Source organism: Ceratotherium simum, chromosome 6 (assembly GCF_057802395.1).
Source record: "Ceratotherium simum simum isolate JZ-2026a chromosome 6, ASM5780239v1, whole genome shotgun sequence".
Lineage (NCBI taxonomy): Eukaryota > Metazoa > Chordata > Mammalia > Perissodactyla > Rhinocerotidae > Ceratotherium > Ceratotherium simum.
The window spans coordinates 20,752,317-20,766,249 of record NC_141905.1 but is presented as its reverse complement, the minus strand read 5'-3'; the positions used below and the strand labels follow the sequence as shown (position 1 = coordinate 20,766,249).

The 13,933-nt window shown below is 69.3% G+C and overlaps 7 non-coding genes across 7 annotated transcripts; all 7 read left to right on the top strand.

Annotated features, from left to right (window-relative positions):
- Positions 1-1,073: 1,073 nt before the first annotated feature.
- LOC147916799 (5S ribosomal RNA) lies at positions 1,074-1,192 on the top strand. Its single transcript, XR_015552634.1, has one exon. It is a non-coding gene; the product is annotated as a 5S ribosomal RNA (ribosomal RNA).
- A 2,000-nt stretch (positions 1,193-3,192) lies between these two features.
- On the top strand, positions 3,193-3,311 carry LOC147916798 (5S ribosomal RNA). The gene has a single exon (XR_015552626.1). It is a non-coding gene; the product is annotated as a 5S ribosomal RNA (ribosomal RNA).
- A 1,957-nt stretch (positions 3,312-5,268) lies between these two features.
- On the top strand, positions 5,269-5,387 carry LOC147916797 (5S ribosomal RNA). The gene has a single exon (XR_015552625.1). It is a non-coding gene; the product is annotated as a 5S ribosomal RNA (ribosomal RNA).
- Positions 5,388-7,370: 1,983 nt separating this feature from the next.
- Positions 7,371-7,489, top strand: LOC147916796 (5S ribosomal RNA). The gene has a single exon (XR_015552624.1). It is a non-coding gene; the product is annotated as a 5S ribosomal RNA (ribosomal RNA).
- Positions 7,490-9,466: 1,977 nt separating this feature from the next.
- Positions 9,467-9,585, top strand: LOC147916795 (5S ribosomal RNA). The gene has a single exon (XR_015552623.1). It is a non-coding gene; the product is annotated as a 5S ribosomal RNA (ribosomal RNA).
- Positions 9,586-11,568: 1,983 nt separating this feature from the next.
- On the top strand, positions 11,569-11,687 carry LOC147916794 (5S ribosomal RNA). Its single transcript, XR_015552632.1, has one exon. It is a non-coding gene; the product is annotated as a 5S ribosomal RNA (ribosomal RNA).
- A 1,989-nt stretch (positions 11,688-13,676) lies between these two features.
- Positions 13,677-13,795, top strand: LOC147916793 (5S ribosomal RNA). Its single transcript, XR_015552621.1, has one exon. It is a non-coding gene; the product is annotated as a 5S ribosomal RNA (ribosomal RNA).
- Positions 13,796-13,933: the final 138 nt, after the last annotated feature.

Here is a 13,933-nt window from a genome sequence, read left to right as displayed (position 1 = left end):
CTCGCTCAGGTGCCTCGCTCTCGTCTCCCTGGTCCTGGCCCTGTCTGTCAGAGGTAGTGGAAGAGTCCCCTGAGACAACATTGCCCCGCCGGCACCGGACTCCTGAGACCGAGGCTGCGCGTCCTAGGGCCCCAGGAGTGATTGCCTGCCCCAGGGCCACTGCCTCCTTGCCTGAGGCCCAGCTCAAGCACGACCACCCTGCCGTGGGCAAGCTGCCTCTTCTGCAGAGGCTCTCTGTGTCAGCGTCAGTGGCTGTGTGTCTGTCCCGGTGGGTGTCTGTCCAGGTCGGTGTCTTGGATGCTCTCAGAGGCTCTGTCTCTCCGCTCCCTCGCTCAGGAGCTCTCCTGCGTCCCCACGGGGGGGGTGGGGACGAGCGTGGGCGGGGTCTCAGTCTCGGTGGGGGGGCGTGGGGGTAACGGTGCCCCGCCCCCCGCCCCGACGCGAACCGAGGGAGGGCGGGGGGGGTCCGCCGGTGCCCTGTGGGCGCGAGGGGCTCGGGGTGGTTTTGGGCCACTTGGGGCCGGCCCGAGCAGCGGCGGCCAGGGCCCGGCTGGGAGGCTCCTCGGGCCGGAGGGGCTCAGAGGAGCGCGGGCCGGGGGCCCCTGCCGCCGCCACGCCTCCCGCCGCACGGCCCGGAGCAGCCCGATCTCCTGCGACCTCGGGAGCGAGCCGAGCGGGCAGGAGCCTGGAGACTCCCGGGATGGGGCGGGAGAGCGCCTAGGCTGGCGCCCGCCCCCGCCCGCGGGGTGCCGGAGGCCTCTCAGGCCCTGGGCGGGCGGCAGGGCAGCGCACCGCAGGGTTTGGCTGGCCAGCGGCGGCGGCGGCGGCGGCTAGGTGGCAGGTGGAGCGCGGCGGGCGGGCGGCAGCGGGGGGCGCGGGGGGGGGGGGCGGCGGGGGGTCGCCGGCGGGTTGTGGGCCTCACAGGGCTCTGGGGGCGCGCGGCACAGAGCTCTGGGGCCGCGCGGCACAGGGCTCTGGGCGCGCGCCTGACAGCGGCCCGGGGGCCCGCGGGACAGGGGCCCGGCGGCGCGGCGCGGCGCGCCTTCTTAGGGCGCCCGGCGGCGGGCCCGACGTCTCACGGCCCTACCACCCTGAACGCGCCCGATCTCGTCTGATCTCGGAAGCTAAGCAGGGTCGGGCCTGGTTAGTACTTGGATGGGAGACCGCCTGGGAATACCGGGTGCTGTAGGCTTTTGGCCTCCCGCCGTCTCCCTCTCCTTTGCCACCGCCCCAGCGCGGCTCCTCGACACACCGGCCGCCCCTCCGGCCTCCGCGCCCGCCCCACCCCCACCGCTGCCCAGCTGCTGCCCGTGTGCGCGACATCCGCCCAGGCGCCGGCAGCAGGCTGTGGAAGCCCAGCCCTTCAACCTCGCGGCCCCCACCGGGACCCAGGGCCCACTGGGGCCCGGCGTGACCCGACTCCGCGCTCGTGGGCTCCCTGTGTCCTCGGCCTCTTCCCAGCCGCTAGGGGCCCGACAGACCCGAGCAGTTCACTCGGCCGCCCCACCCAGTTGGCAGCGTCACCGTCACCGCGTCGCGTCGGAGAGAATGGATTCCGTTCCCCCGTCGGGGGGCCCCCAACGGATCAGAGAGCTACAAGCAGCAAATACTTCTTCCGGAGCTGAGACACCACAGGAACCTGGTGAAGGTTTTCAGAAGACCGTCTGCAAAGGACAGGGAAAATGGGTTAGGGGAGCACTGCAGGCAGTTCATCCAAAACGCCACGGCTTCTGGATTTTCTGATGTTTGTGGTGTGTCTCAATCAAGTTAGTGCGTTGTTCTCACTTGTGATCTCACTCAAAATAAACGTCCGTTTCCGCACCTGTGTTTCCACGTGTCACTTTTCATTTATTTATCTTTGTTTGTTTGCTTTTCTCAAAGAAGTCCCCTTCCCCAGTTTGATAACTTTCCGGCCCCACGTGACCGGCATCCTTTCCCTTTTTCTTCCTGGCCCTGCCTTTACTTGAAATATTGACGTTTGGCTCCTCGTGGATATCTTGCAGTCACTTTGGTTTCTAAAACATCCAACGAAAATACCGTGAATCTGGCTGGCTGAGATGTTCCCTGTCCCCTCGCTCAGGTGCCTCGCTCTCGTCTCCCTGGTCCTGGCCCTGTCTGTCAGAGGTAGTGGAAGAGTCCCCTGGGACAACATTGCCCGAGCGGCACCGGACTCCTGAGACCGAGGCTGCGCGTCCTAGGGCCCCAGGAGTGATTGCCTGCCCCAGGGCCACTGCCTCCTTGCCTGAGGCCCAGCTCAAGCACGACCACCCTGCCGTGGGCAAGCTGCCTCTTCTGCAGAGGCTCTCTGTGTCAGCGTCAGTGGCTGTGTGTCTGTCCCGGTGGGTGTCTGTCCAGGTCGGTGTCTTGGATGCTCTCAGAGGCTCTGTCTCTCCGCTCCCTCGCTCAGGAGCTCTCCTGCGTCCCCACGGGGGGGGTGGGGACGAGCGTGGGCGGGGTCTCAGTCTCGGTGGGGGGGCGTGGGGGTAACGGTGCCCCGCCCCCCGCCCGCCGGCGCACCGAGGGAGCGGGGCGGGGTCCCGCCGATGCCCTCTGGTCGCGAGGGGGGCTCGGGGTGGTTTTGGGCCACTTGGGGCCGGCCCGGAGCAGCGGCGGCCAGGGCCCGGGCTGGGAGGCTCCTCGGGCCGGAGGGGGCTCAGAGGAGCGCGGGCCGGGGGGCCCTGACGCCGCGACGCCTCCCGCCGCACGGCCCGGAGCAGCCCGATCTCCTGCGACCTCGGGAGCGAGCCGAGCGGGCAGGAGCCTGGAGACTCCGGGATGGGGCGGGAGAGCGCGTAGGCTGGGCCCCCGCCCCCGGCCCGGGGGGTGCCGGAGGCCTCTCAGGCCCTGGGCGGGCGGCAGGGCAGCGCACCGCAGGGTTTGGCTGGCCAGCCGGCGGCGGCGGCGGCGGCGGCGGCGGCGGCGGCGGCGGCGGCGGCGGCTAGGTGGCAGGTGGAGCGCGGCGGGCGGGCGGCAGCGGGCGGGGCGCGCTGGGGGCGAGGGGGGGGGCGGCGGGGGGTCGCCGGCGGCTTGTGAGCCTCACAGGGCTCTGGGGGCGCGCGTCACAGAGCTCTGGGGCCGCGCGTCACAGGGCTCTGGGCGCGCGCCTGACAGCGGCCTGGGGGCCCGCGGCACAGGGGCCCGGGCGGCGCGGCGCGGCGCGCCTTCTTAGGGGCGCCCGGCGGCGGGCCCGACGTCTACGGCCATACCACCCTGAACGCGCCCGATCTCGTCTGATCTCGGAAGCTAAGCAGGGTCGGGCCTGGTTAGTACTTGGATGGGAGACCGCCTGGGAATACCGGGTGCTGTAGGCTTTTGGCCTCCCGCCGTCTCCCTCTCCTTTTGCCACCGCCCCCAGCGCGGCTCCCTCGACACACCGGCCGCCCCTCCGGCCTCCGCGCCCGCCCCCACCCCCACCGCTGCCCAGCTGCTGCCCGTGTGCGCGACATCCGCCCAGGCGCCGGCAGCAGGCTGTGGAAGCCCAGCCCTTCAACCTCGCGGCCCCCCCCCACCGGGACCCAGGGCCCACTGGGGCCCGGCGTGACCCCGACTCCGCGCTCGTGGGCTCCCTGTGTCCTCGGCCTCTTCCCAGCCGCTAGGGGCCCGACAGACCCGAGCAGTTCACTCGGCCGCCCCACCCAGTTGGCAGCGTCACCGTCACCGCGTCGCGTCGGAGAGAATGGATTCCGTTCCCCCGTCGGGGGGCCCCCAACGGATCAGAGAGCTACAAGCAGCAAATACTTCTTCCGGAGCTGAGACACCACAGGAACCTGGTGAAGGTTTTCAGGGGAGCACTGCAGGCAGTTCATCCAAAACGCCACGGCTTCTGGATTTTCTGATGTTTGTGGTGTGTCTCAATCAAGTTAGTGCGTTGTTCTCACTTGTGATCTCACTCAAAATAAACGTCCGTTTCCGCACCTGTGTTTCCACGTGTCACTTTTCATTTATTTATCTTTGTTTGTTTGCTTTTCTCAAAGAAGTCCCCTTCCCCAGTTTGATAACTTTCCGGCCCCACGTGACCGGCATCCTTTCCCTTTTTCTTCCTGGCCCTGCCTTTACTTGAAATATTGACGTTTGGCTCCTCGTGGATATCTTGCAGTCACTTTGGTTTCTAAAACATCCAACGAAAATACCGTGAATCTGGCTGGCTGAGATGTTCCCTGTCCCCTCGCTCAGGTGCCTCGCTCTCGTCTCCCTGGTCCTGGCCCTGTCTGTCAGAGGTAGTGGAAGAGTCCCCTGAGACAACATTGCCCGAGCGGCACCGGACTCCTGAGACCGAGGCTGCGCGTCCTAGGGCCCCAGGAGTGATTGCCTGCCCCAGGGCCACTGCCTCCTTGCCTGAGGCCCAGCTCAAGCACGACCACCCTGCCGTGGGCAAGCTGCCTCTTCTGCAGAGGCTCTCTGTGTCAGCGTCAGTGGCTGTGTGTCTGTCCCGGTGGGTGTCTGTCCAGGTCGGTGTCTTGGATGCTCTCAGAGGCTCTGTCTCTCCGCTCCCTCGCTCAGGAGCTCTCCTGCGTCCCCACGGGGGGGGGTGGGGACGAGCGTGGGCGGGGTCTCAGTCTCGGTGGGGGGGCGTGGGGGTAACGGTGCCCCGCCCCCCGCCCCGACGCGAACCGAGGGAGGGCGGCGGGGTTCCGCCGATGCCCTCTGGTCGCGAGGGGGGCTCGGGGTGGTTTTGGGCCACTTGGGGCCGGCCCGGAGCAGCGGCGGCCAGGGCCCGGGCTGGGAGGCTCCTCGGGCCGGAGGGGGCTCAGAGGAGCGCGGGCCGGGGGGCCCTGACGCCGCGACGCCTCCCGCCGCACGGCCCGGAGCAGCCCGATCTCCTGCGACCTCGGGAGCGAGCCGAGCGGGCAGGAGCCTGGAGACTCCCGGGATGGGGCGGGAGAGCGCCTAGGCTGGCGCCCCGCCCCCCGCCCGCGGGGTGCCGGCGGCCTCTCAGGCCCTGGGCGGGCGGCAGGGCAGCGCACCGCAGGGTTTGGCTGGCCAGCCGGCGGCGGCGGCGGCGGCGGCGGCGGTGGCGGCTAGGTGGCAGGTGGAGCGCGGCGGGCGGGCGGCAGCGGGCGGGGCGCGCGGGGGCGCGGGGGGGGGGCGGGGGTCGCCGGCGGCTTGTGAGCCTCACAGGGCTCTGGGGGCGCGCGTCACAGAGCTCTGGGGCCGCGCGTCACAGGGCTCTGGGCGCGCGCCTGACAGCGGCCTGGGGGCCCGCGGCACAGGGGCCCGGGCGGGGCGGCGCGGCGCGGCTTCTTAGGGGCGCCCGGCGGCGGGCCCGACGTCTACGGCCATACCACCCTGAACGCGCCCGATCTCGTCTGATCTCGGAAGCTAAGCAGGGTCGGGCCTGGTTAGTACTTGGATGGGAGACCGCCTGGGAATACCGGGTGCTGTAGGCTTTTGGCCTCCCGCCGTCTCCCTCTCCTTTTGCCACCGCCCCCAGCGCGGCTCCCTCGACACACCGGCCGCCCCTCCGGCCTCCGCGCCCGCCCCCACCCCCACCGCTGCCCAGCTGCTGCCCGTGTGCGCGACATCCGCCCAGGCGCCGGCAGCAGGCTGTGGAAGCCCAGCCCTTCAACCTCGCGGCCCCCCCCCCCCGGGACCCCGGGCCCACCGGGGCCCGGCGGGGCCCCGACTCCGCGCTCGTGGGCTCCCTGTGTCCTCGGCCTCTTCCCAGCCGCTAGGGGCCCGACAGACCCGAGCAGTTCACTCGGCCGCCCCACCCAGTTGGCAGCGTCACCGTCACCGCGTCGCGTCGGAGAGAATGGATTCCGTTCCCCCGTCGGGGGGCCCCCAACGGATCAGAGAGCTACAAGCAGCAAATACTTCTTCCGGAGCTGAGACACCACAGGAACCTGGTGAAGGTTTTCAGAAGACCGTCTGCAAAAGGACAGGGGAAAATGGGTTAGGGGAGCACTGCAGGCAGTTCATCCAAAACGCCACGGCTTCTGGATTTTCTGATGTTTGTGGTGTGTCTCAATCAAGTTAGTGCGTTGTTCTCACTTGTGATCTCACTCAAAATAAACGTCCGTTTCCGCACCTGTGTTTCCACGTGTCACTTTTCATTTATTTATCTTTGTTTGTTTGCTTTTCTCAAAGAAGTCCCCTTCCCCAGTTTGATAACTTTCCGGCCCCACGTGACCGGCATCCTTTCCCTTTTTCTTCCTGGCCCTGCCTTTACTTGAAATATTGACGTTTGGCTCCTCGTGGATATCTTGCAGTCACTTTGGTTTCTAAAACATCCAACGAAAATACCGTGAATCTGGCTGGCTGAGATGTTCCCTGTCCCCTCGCTCAGGTGCCTCGCTCTCGTCTCCCTGGTCCTGGCCCTGTCTGTCAGAGGTAGTGGACATTGCCCGAGCGGCACCGGACTCCTGAGACCGAGGCTGCGCGTCCTAGGGCCCCAGGAGTGATTGCCTGCCCCAGGGCCACTGCCTCCTTGCCTGAGGCCCAGCTCAAGCACGACCACCCTGCCGTGGGCAAGCTGCCTCTTCTGCAGAGGCTCTCTGTGTCAGCGTCAGTGGCTGTGTGTCTGTCCCGGTGGGTGTCTGTCCAGGTCGGTGTCTTGGATGCTCTCAGAGGCTCTGTCTCTCCGCTCCCTCGCTCAGGAGCTCTCCTGCGTCCCCACGGGGGGGGTGGGGACGAGCGTGGGCGGGGTCTCAGTCTCGGTGGGGGGGCGTGGGGGTAACGGTGCCCCGCCCCCCGCCCCGACGCGAACCGAGGGAGGGCGGCGGGGTTCCGCCGATGCCCTCTGGTCGCGAGGGGGGCTCGGGGTGGTTTTGGGCCACTTGGGGCCGGCCCGGGGCAGCGGCGGCCAGGGCCCGGGCTGGGAGGCTCCTCGGGCCGGAGGGGGCTCAGAGGAGCGCGGGCCGGGGGGCCCTGACGCCGCGACGCCTCCCGCCGCACGGCCCGGAGCAGCCCGATCTCCTGCGACCTCGGGAGCGAGCCGAGCGGGCAGGAGCCTGGAGACTCCCGGGATGGGGCGGGAGAGCGCCTAGGCTGGCGCCCCGCCCCCCGCCCGCGGGGTGCCGGAGGCCTCTCAGGCCCTGGGCGGGCGGCAGGGCAGCGCACCGCAGGGTTTGGCGGGCCGGCCGGCGGCGGCGGCGGCGGCGGCGGCGGCGGCGGCGGCGGCGGCTAGGTGGCAGGTGGAGCGCGGCGGGCGGGCGGCAGCGGGCGGGGGGCGCGGGGGGGGGGGGCGGCGGGGGGTCGCCGGCGGCTTGTGAGCCTCACAGGGCTCTGGGGGCGCGCGTCACAGAGCTCTGGGGCCGCGCGTCACAGGGCTCTGGGCGCGCGCCTGACAGCGGCCTGGGGGCCCGCGGCACAGGGGCCCGGGCGGCGCGGCGCGGCGCGCCTTCTTAGGGGCGCCCGGCGGCGGGCCCGACGTCTACGGCCATACCACCCTGAACGCGCCCGATCTCGTCTGATCTCGGAAGCTAAGCAGGGTCGGGCCTGGTTAGTACTTGGATGGGAGACCGCCTGGGAATACCGGGTGCTGTAGGCTTTTGGCCTCCCGCCGTCTCCCTCTCCTTTTGCCACCGCCCCCAGCGCGGCTCCCTCGACACACCGGCCGCCCCTCCGGCCTCCGCGCCCGCCCCCCCCCCCACCGCTGCCCAGCTGCTGCCCGTGTGCGCGACATCCGCCCAGGCGCCGGCAGCAGGCTGTGGAAGCCCAGCCCTTCAACCTCGCGGCCCCACCGGGACCCAGGGCCCACTGGGGCCCGGCGTGACCCGACTCCCCGCTCGTGGCCTCCCTGTGTCCTCGGCCTCTTCCCCGCCGCTAGGGCCCGACAGACCCGAGCAGTTCACTCGGCCGCCCCACCCAGTTGGCAGCGTCACCGTCACCGCGTCGCGTCGGAGAGAATGGATTCCGTTCCCCCGTCGGGGGGCCCCCAACGGATCAGAGAGCTACAAGCAGCAAATACTTCTTCCGGAGCTGAGACACCACAGGAACCTGGTGAAGGTTTTCAGAAGACCGTCTGCAAAAGGACAGGGAAAATGGGTTAGGGAGCACTGCAGGCAGTTCATCCAAAACGCCACGGCTTCTGGATTTTCTGATGTTTGTGGTGTGTCTCAATCAAGTTAGTGCGTTGTTCTCACTTGTGATCTCACTCAAAATAAACGTCCGTTTCCGCACCTGTGTTTCCACGTGTCACTTTTCATTTATTTATCTTTGTTTGTTTGCTTTTCTCAAAGAAGTCCCCTTCCCCAGTTTGATAACTTTCCGGCCCCACGTGACCGGCATCCTTTCCCTTTTTCTTCCTGGCCCTGCCTTTACTTGAAATATTGACGTTTGGCTCCTCGTGGATATCTTGCAGTCACTTTGGTTTCTAAAACATCCAACGAAAATACCGTGAATCTGGCTGGCTGAGATGTTCCCTGTCCCCTCGCTCAGGTGCCTCGCTCTCGTCTCCCTGGTCCTGGCCCTGTCTGTCAGAGGTAGTGGAAGAGTCCCCTGAGACAACATTGCCCGAGCGGCACCGGACTCCTGAGACCGAGGCTGCGCGTCCTAGGGCCCCAGGAGTGATTGCCTGCCCCAGGGCCACTGCCTCCTTGCCTGAGGCCCAGCTCAAGCACGACCACCCTGCCGTGGGCAAGCTGCCTCTTCTGCAGAGGCTCTCTGTGTCAGCGTCAGTGGCTGTGTGTCTGTCCCGGTGGGTGTCTGTCCAGGTCGGTGTCTTGGATGCTCTCAGAGGCTCTGTCTCTCCGCTCCCTCGCTCAGGAGCTCTCCTGCGTCCCCACGGGGGGGGTGGGGACGAGCGTGGGCGGGGTCTCAGTCTCGGTGGGGGGGCGTGGGGGTAACGGTGCCCCGCCCCCGCCCCCGGCGCGAACCGAGGGAGGGCGGCGGGGTTCCGCCGATGCCCTCTGGTCGCGAGGGGGGCTCGGGGTGGTTTTGGGCCACTTGGGGCCGGCCCGGAGCAGCGGCGGCCAGGGCCCGGGCTGGGAGGCTCCTCGGGCCGGAGGGGGCTCAGAGGAGCGCGGGCCGGGGGGCCCTGACGCCGCGACGCCTCCCGCCGCACGGCCCGGAGCAGCCCGATCTCCTGCGACCTCGGGAGCGAGCCGAGCGGGCAGGAGCCTGGAGACTCCCGGGATGGGGCGGGAGAGCGCCTAGGCTGGCGCCCCGCCCCCCGCCCGCGGGGTGCCGGAGGCCTCTCAGGCCCTGGGCGGGCGGCAGGGCAGCGCACCGCAGGGTTTGGCTGGCCAGCGGGCGGCGGCGGCGGCGGCGGCTAGGTGGCAGGTGGAGCGCGGCGGGCGGGCGGCAGCGGGCGGGGCGCGCGGGGGGCGCGGGGGGGGGGCGGCGGGGGGTCGCCGGCGGCTTGTGAGCCTCACAGGGCTCTGGGGGCGCGCGTCACAGAGCTCTGGGGCCGCGCGTCACAGGGCTCTGGGCGCGCGCCTGACAGCGGCCTGGGGGCCCGCGGCACAGGGGCCCGGGCGGCGCGGCGCGGCGCGCCTTCTTAGGGGCGCCCGGCGGCGGGCCCGACGTCTACGGCCATACCACCCTGAACGCGCCCGATCTCGTCTGATCTCGGAAGCTAAGCAGGGTCGGGCCTGGTTAGTACTTGGATGGGAGACCGCCTGGGAATACCGGGTGCTGTAGGCTTTTGGCCTCCCGCCGTCTCCCTCTCCTTTTGCCACCGCCCCCAGCGCGGCTCCCTCGACACACCGGCCGCCCCTCCGGCCTCCGCGCCCGCCCCACCCCACCGCTGCCCAGCTGCTGCCCGTGTGCGCGACATCCGCCCAGGCGCCGGCAGCAGGCTGTGGAAGCCCAGCCCTTCAACCTCGCGGCCCCCCCCCGGGACCCAGGGCCCACTGGGGCCCGGCGTGACCCCGACTCCGCGCTCGTGGGCTCCCTGTGTCCTCGGCCTCTTCCCAGCCGCTAGGGGCCCGACAGACCCGAGCAGTTCACTCGGCCGCCCCACCCAGTTGGCAGCGTCACCGTCACCGCGTCGCGTCGGAGAGAATGGATTCCGTTCCCCCGTCGGGGGGCCCCCAACGGATCAGAGAGCTACAAGCAGCAAATACTTCTTCCGGAGCTGAGACACCACAGGAACCTGGTGAAGGTTTTCAGAAGACCGTCTGCAAAAGGACAGGGGAAAATGGGTTAGGGGAGCACTGCAGGCAGTTCATCCAAAACGCCACGGCTTCTGGATTTTCTGATGTTTGTGGTGTGTCTCAATCAAGTTAGTGCGTTGTTCTCACTTGTGATCTCACTCAAAATAAACGTCCGTTTCCGCACCTGTGTTTCCACGTGTCACTTTTCATTTATTTATCTTTGTTTGTTTGCTTTTCTCAAAGAAGTCCCCTTCCCCAGTTTGATAACTTTCCGGCCCCACGTGACCGGCATCCTTTCCCTTTTTCTTCCTGGCCCTGCCTTTACTTGAAATATTGACGTTTGGCTCCTCGTGGATATCTTGCAGTCACTTTGGTTTCTAAAACATCCAACGAAAATACCGTGAATCTGGCTGGCTGAGATGTTCCCTGTCCCCTCGCTCAGGTGCCTCGCTCTCGTCTCCCTGGTCCTGGCCCTGTCTGTCAGAGGTAGTGGAAGAGTCCCCTGAGACAACATTGCCCGAGCGGCACCGGACTCCTGAGACCGAGGCTGCGCGTCCTAGGGCCCCAGGAGTGATTGCCTGCCCCAGGGCCACTGCCTCCTTGCCTGAGGCCCAGCTCAAGCACGACCACCCTGCCGTGGGCAAGCTGCCTCTTCTGCAGAGGCTCTCTGTGTCAGCGTCAGTGGCTGTGTGTCTGTCCCGGTGGGTGTCTGTCCAGGTCGGTGTCTTGGATGCTCTCAGAGGCTCTGTCTCTCCGCTCCCTCGCTCAGGAGCTCTCCTGCGTCCCCACGGGGGGGGTGGGGACGAGCGTGGGCGGGGTCTCAGTCTCGGTGGGGGGGCGTGGGGGTAACGGTGCCCCGCCCCCCGCCCCGACGCGAACCGAGGGAGGGCGGCGGGGTTCCGCCGATGCCCTCTGGTCGCGAGGGGGGCTCGGGGTGGTTTTGGGCCACTTGGGGCCGGCCCGGAGCAGCGGCGGCCAGGGCCCGGGCTGGGAGGCTCCTCGGGCCGGGGGGGGCCCAGAGGAGCGCGGGCGGGGGGCCCCTCCCGCCGCCACGCCTCCCGCCGCACGGCCCGGAGCAGCCCGATCTCCTGCGACCTCGGGAGCGAGCCGAGCGGGCAGGAGCCTGGAGACTCCCGGGATGGGGCGGGAGAGCGCCTAGGCTGGCGCCCCGCCCCCCGCCCGCGGGGTGCCGGAGGCCTCTCAGGCCCTGGGCGGGCGGCAGGGCAGCGCACCGCAGGGTTTGGCCAGCGGCGGCGGCGGCGGCGGCGGCGGCGGCGGCGGCGGCTAGGTGGCAGGTGGAGCGCGGCGGGCGGGCGGCAGCGGGCGGGGGGCGCGGGGGGGGGGGGCGGCGGGGGGTCGCCGGCGGCTTGTGAGCCTCACAGGGCTCTGGGGGCGCGCGTCACAGAGCTCTGGGGCCGCGCGTCACAGGGCTCTGGGCGCGCGCCTGACAGCGGCCTGGGGGCCCGCGGCACAGGGGCCCGGGCGGGGCGGCGCGGCGGGCCTTCTTAGGCGCCCGGCGGCGGGCCCGACGTCTCACGGCCATACCACCCTGAACGCGCCCGATCTCGTCTGATCTCGGAAGCTAAGCAGGGTCGGGCCTGGTTAGTACTTGGATGGGAGACCGCCTGGGAATACCGGGTGCTGTAGGCTTTTGGCCTCCCGCCGTCTCCCTCTCCTTTTGCCACCGCCCCCAGCGCGGCTCCCTCGACACACCGGCCGCCCCTCCGGCCTCCGCGCCCGCCCCACCCCCACCGCTGCCCAGCTGCTGCCCGTGTGCGCGACATCCGCCCAGGCGCCGGCAGCAGGCTGTGGAAGCCCAGCCCTTCAACCTCGCGGCCCCCCCCCACCGGGACCCAGGGCCCACTGGGGCCCGGCGTGACCCCGACTCCGCGCTCGTGGGCTCCCTGTGTCCTCGGCCTCTTCCCAGCCGCTAGGGGCCCGACAGACCCGAGCAGTTCACTCGGCCGCCCCACCCAGTTGGCAGCGTCACCGTCACCGCGTCGCGTCGGAGAGAATGGATTCCGTTCCCCCGTCGGGGGGCCCCCAACGGATCAGAGAGCTACAAGCAGCAAATACTTCTTCCGGAGCTGAGACACCACAGGAACCTGGTGAAGGTTTTCAGAAGACCGTCTGCAGAAGGACAGGAGAAAATGGGTTAGGGGAGCACTGCAGGCAGTTCATCCAAAACGCCACGGCTTCTGGATTTTCTGATGTTTGTGGTGTGTCTCAATCAAGTTAGTGCGTTGTTCTCACTTGTGATCTCACTCAAAATAAACGTCCGTTTCCGCACCTGTGTTTCCACGTGTCACTTTTCATTTATTTATCTTTGTTTGTTTGCTTTTCTCAAAGAAGTCCCCTTCCCCAGTTTGATAACTTTCCGGCCCCACGTGACCGGCATCCTTTCCCTTTTTCTTCCTGGCCCTGCCTTTACTTGAAATATTGACGTTTGGCTCCTCGTGGATATCTTGCAGTCACTTTGGTTTCTAAAACATCCAACGAAAATACCGTGAATCTGGCTGGCTGAGATGTTCCCTGTCCCCTCGCTCAGGTGCCTCGCCCTCGTCTCCCTGGTCCTGGCCCTGTCTGTCAGAGGTAGTGGAAGAGTCCCCTGAGACAACATTGCCCGAGCGGCACCGGACTCCTGAGACCGAGGCTGCGCGTCCTAGGGCCCCAGGAGTGATTGCCTGCCCCAGGGCCACTGCCTCCTTGCCTGAGGCCCAGCTCAAGCACGACCACCCTGCCGTGGGCAAGCTGCCTCTTCTGCAGAGGCTCTCTGTGTCAGCGTCAGTGGCTGTGTGTCTGTCCCGGTGGGTGTCTGTCCAGGTCGGTGTCTTGGATGCTCTCAGAGGCTCTGTCTCTCCGCTCCCTCGCTCAGGAGCTCTCCTGCGTCCCCACGGGGGGGGTGGGGACGAGCGTGGGCGGGGTCTCAGTCTCGGTGGGGGGGCGTGGGGGTAACGGTGTTCGCCTCGCCCCGACGCGAACCGAGGGAGGGCGGCGGGGTTCCGCCGATGCCCTCTGGTCGCGAGGGGGGCTCGGGGTGGTTTTGGGCCACTTGGGGCCGGCCCGAGCAGCGGCGGCCAGGGCCCGGCTGGGAGGCTCCTCGGGCCGGAGGGGCTCAGAGGAGCGCGGGCCGGGGGCCCTGACGCCGCGACGCCTCCGCCGCACGGCCCGGAGCAGCCCGATCTCCTGCGACCTCGGGAGCGAGCCGAGCGGGCAGGAGCCTGGAGACTCCCGGGATGGGGCGGAGAGCGCCTAGGCTGGCGCCCCGCCCCGCCCGCGGGGTGCCGGAGGCCTCTCAGGCCCTGGGCGGGCGGCAGGGCAGCGCACCGCAGGGTTTGGCTGGCCAGCCGGCGGCGGCGGCGGCGGCGGCGGCGGCGGCGGCGGCGGCGGCGGCGGCTAGGTGGCAGGTGGAGCGCGGCGGGCGGGCGGCAGCGGGCGGGGCGCGCGGGGGCGCGGGGCGGGGGGTCGCCGGCGGCTTGTGAGCCTCACAGGGCTCTGGGGGCGCGCGTCACAGAGCTCTGGGGCCGCGCGTCACAGGGCTCTGGGCGCGCCTGACAGCGGCCTGGGGGCCCGCGGCACAGGGGCCCGGGCGGCGCGGCGCGGCGCGCCTTCTTAGGGGCGCCCGGCGGCGGGCCCGACGTCTACGGCCATACCACCCTGAACGCGCCCGATCTCGTCTGATCTCGGAAGCTAAGCAGGGTCGGGCCTGGTTAGTACTTGGATGGGAGACCGCCTGGGAATACCGGGTGCTGTAGGCTTTTGGCCTCCCGCCGTCTCCCTCTCCTTTTGCCACCGCCCCCAGCGCGGCTCCCTCGACACACCGGCCGCCCCTCCGGCCTCCGCGCCCGCCCCCACCCCCACCGCTGCCCAGCTGCTGCCCGTGTGCGCGACATCCG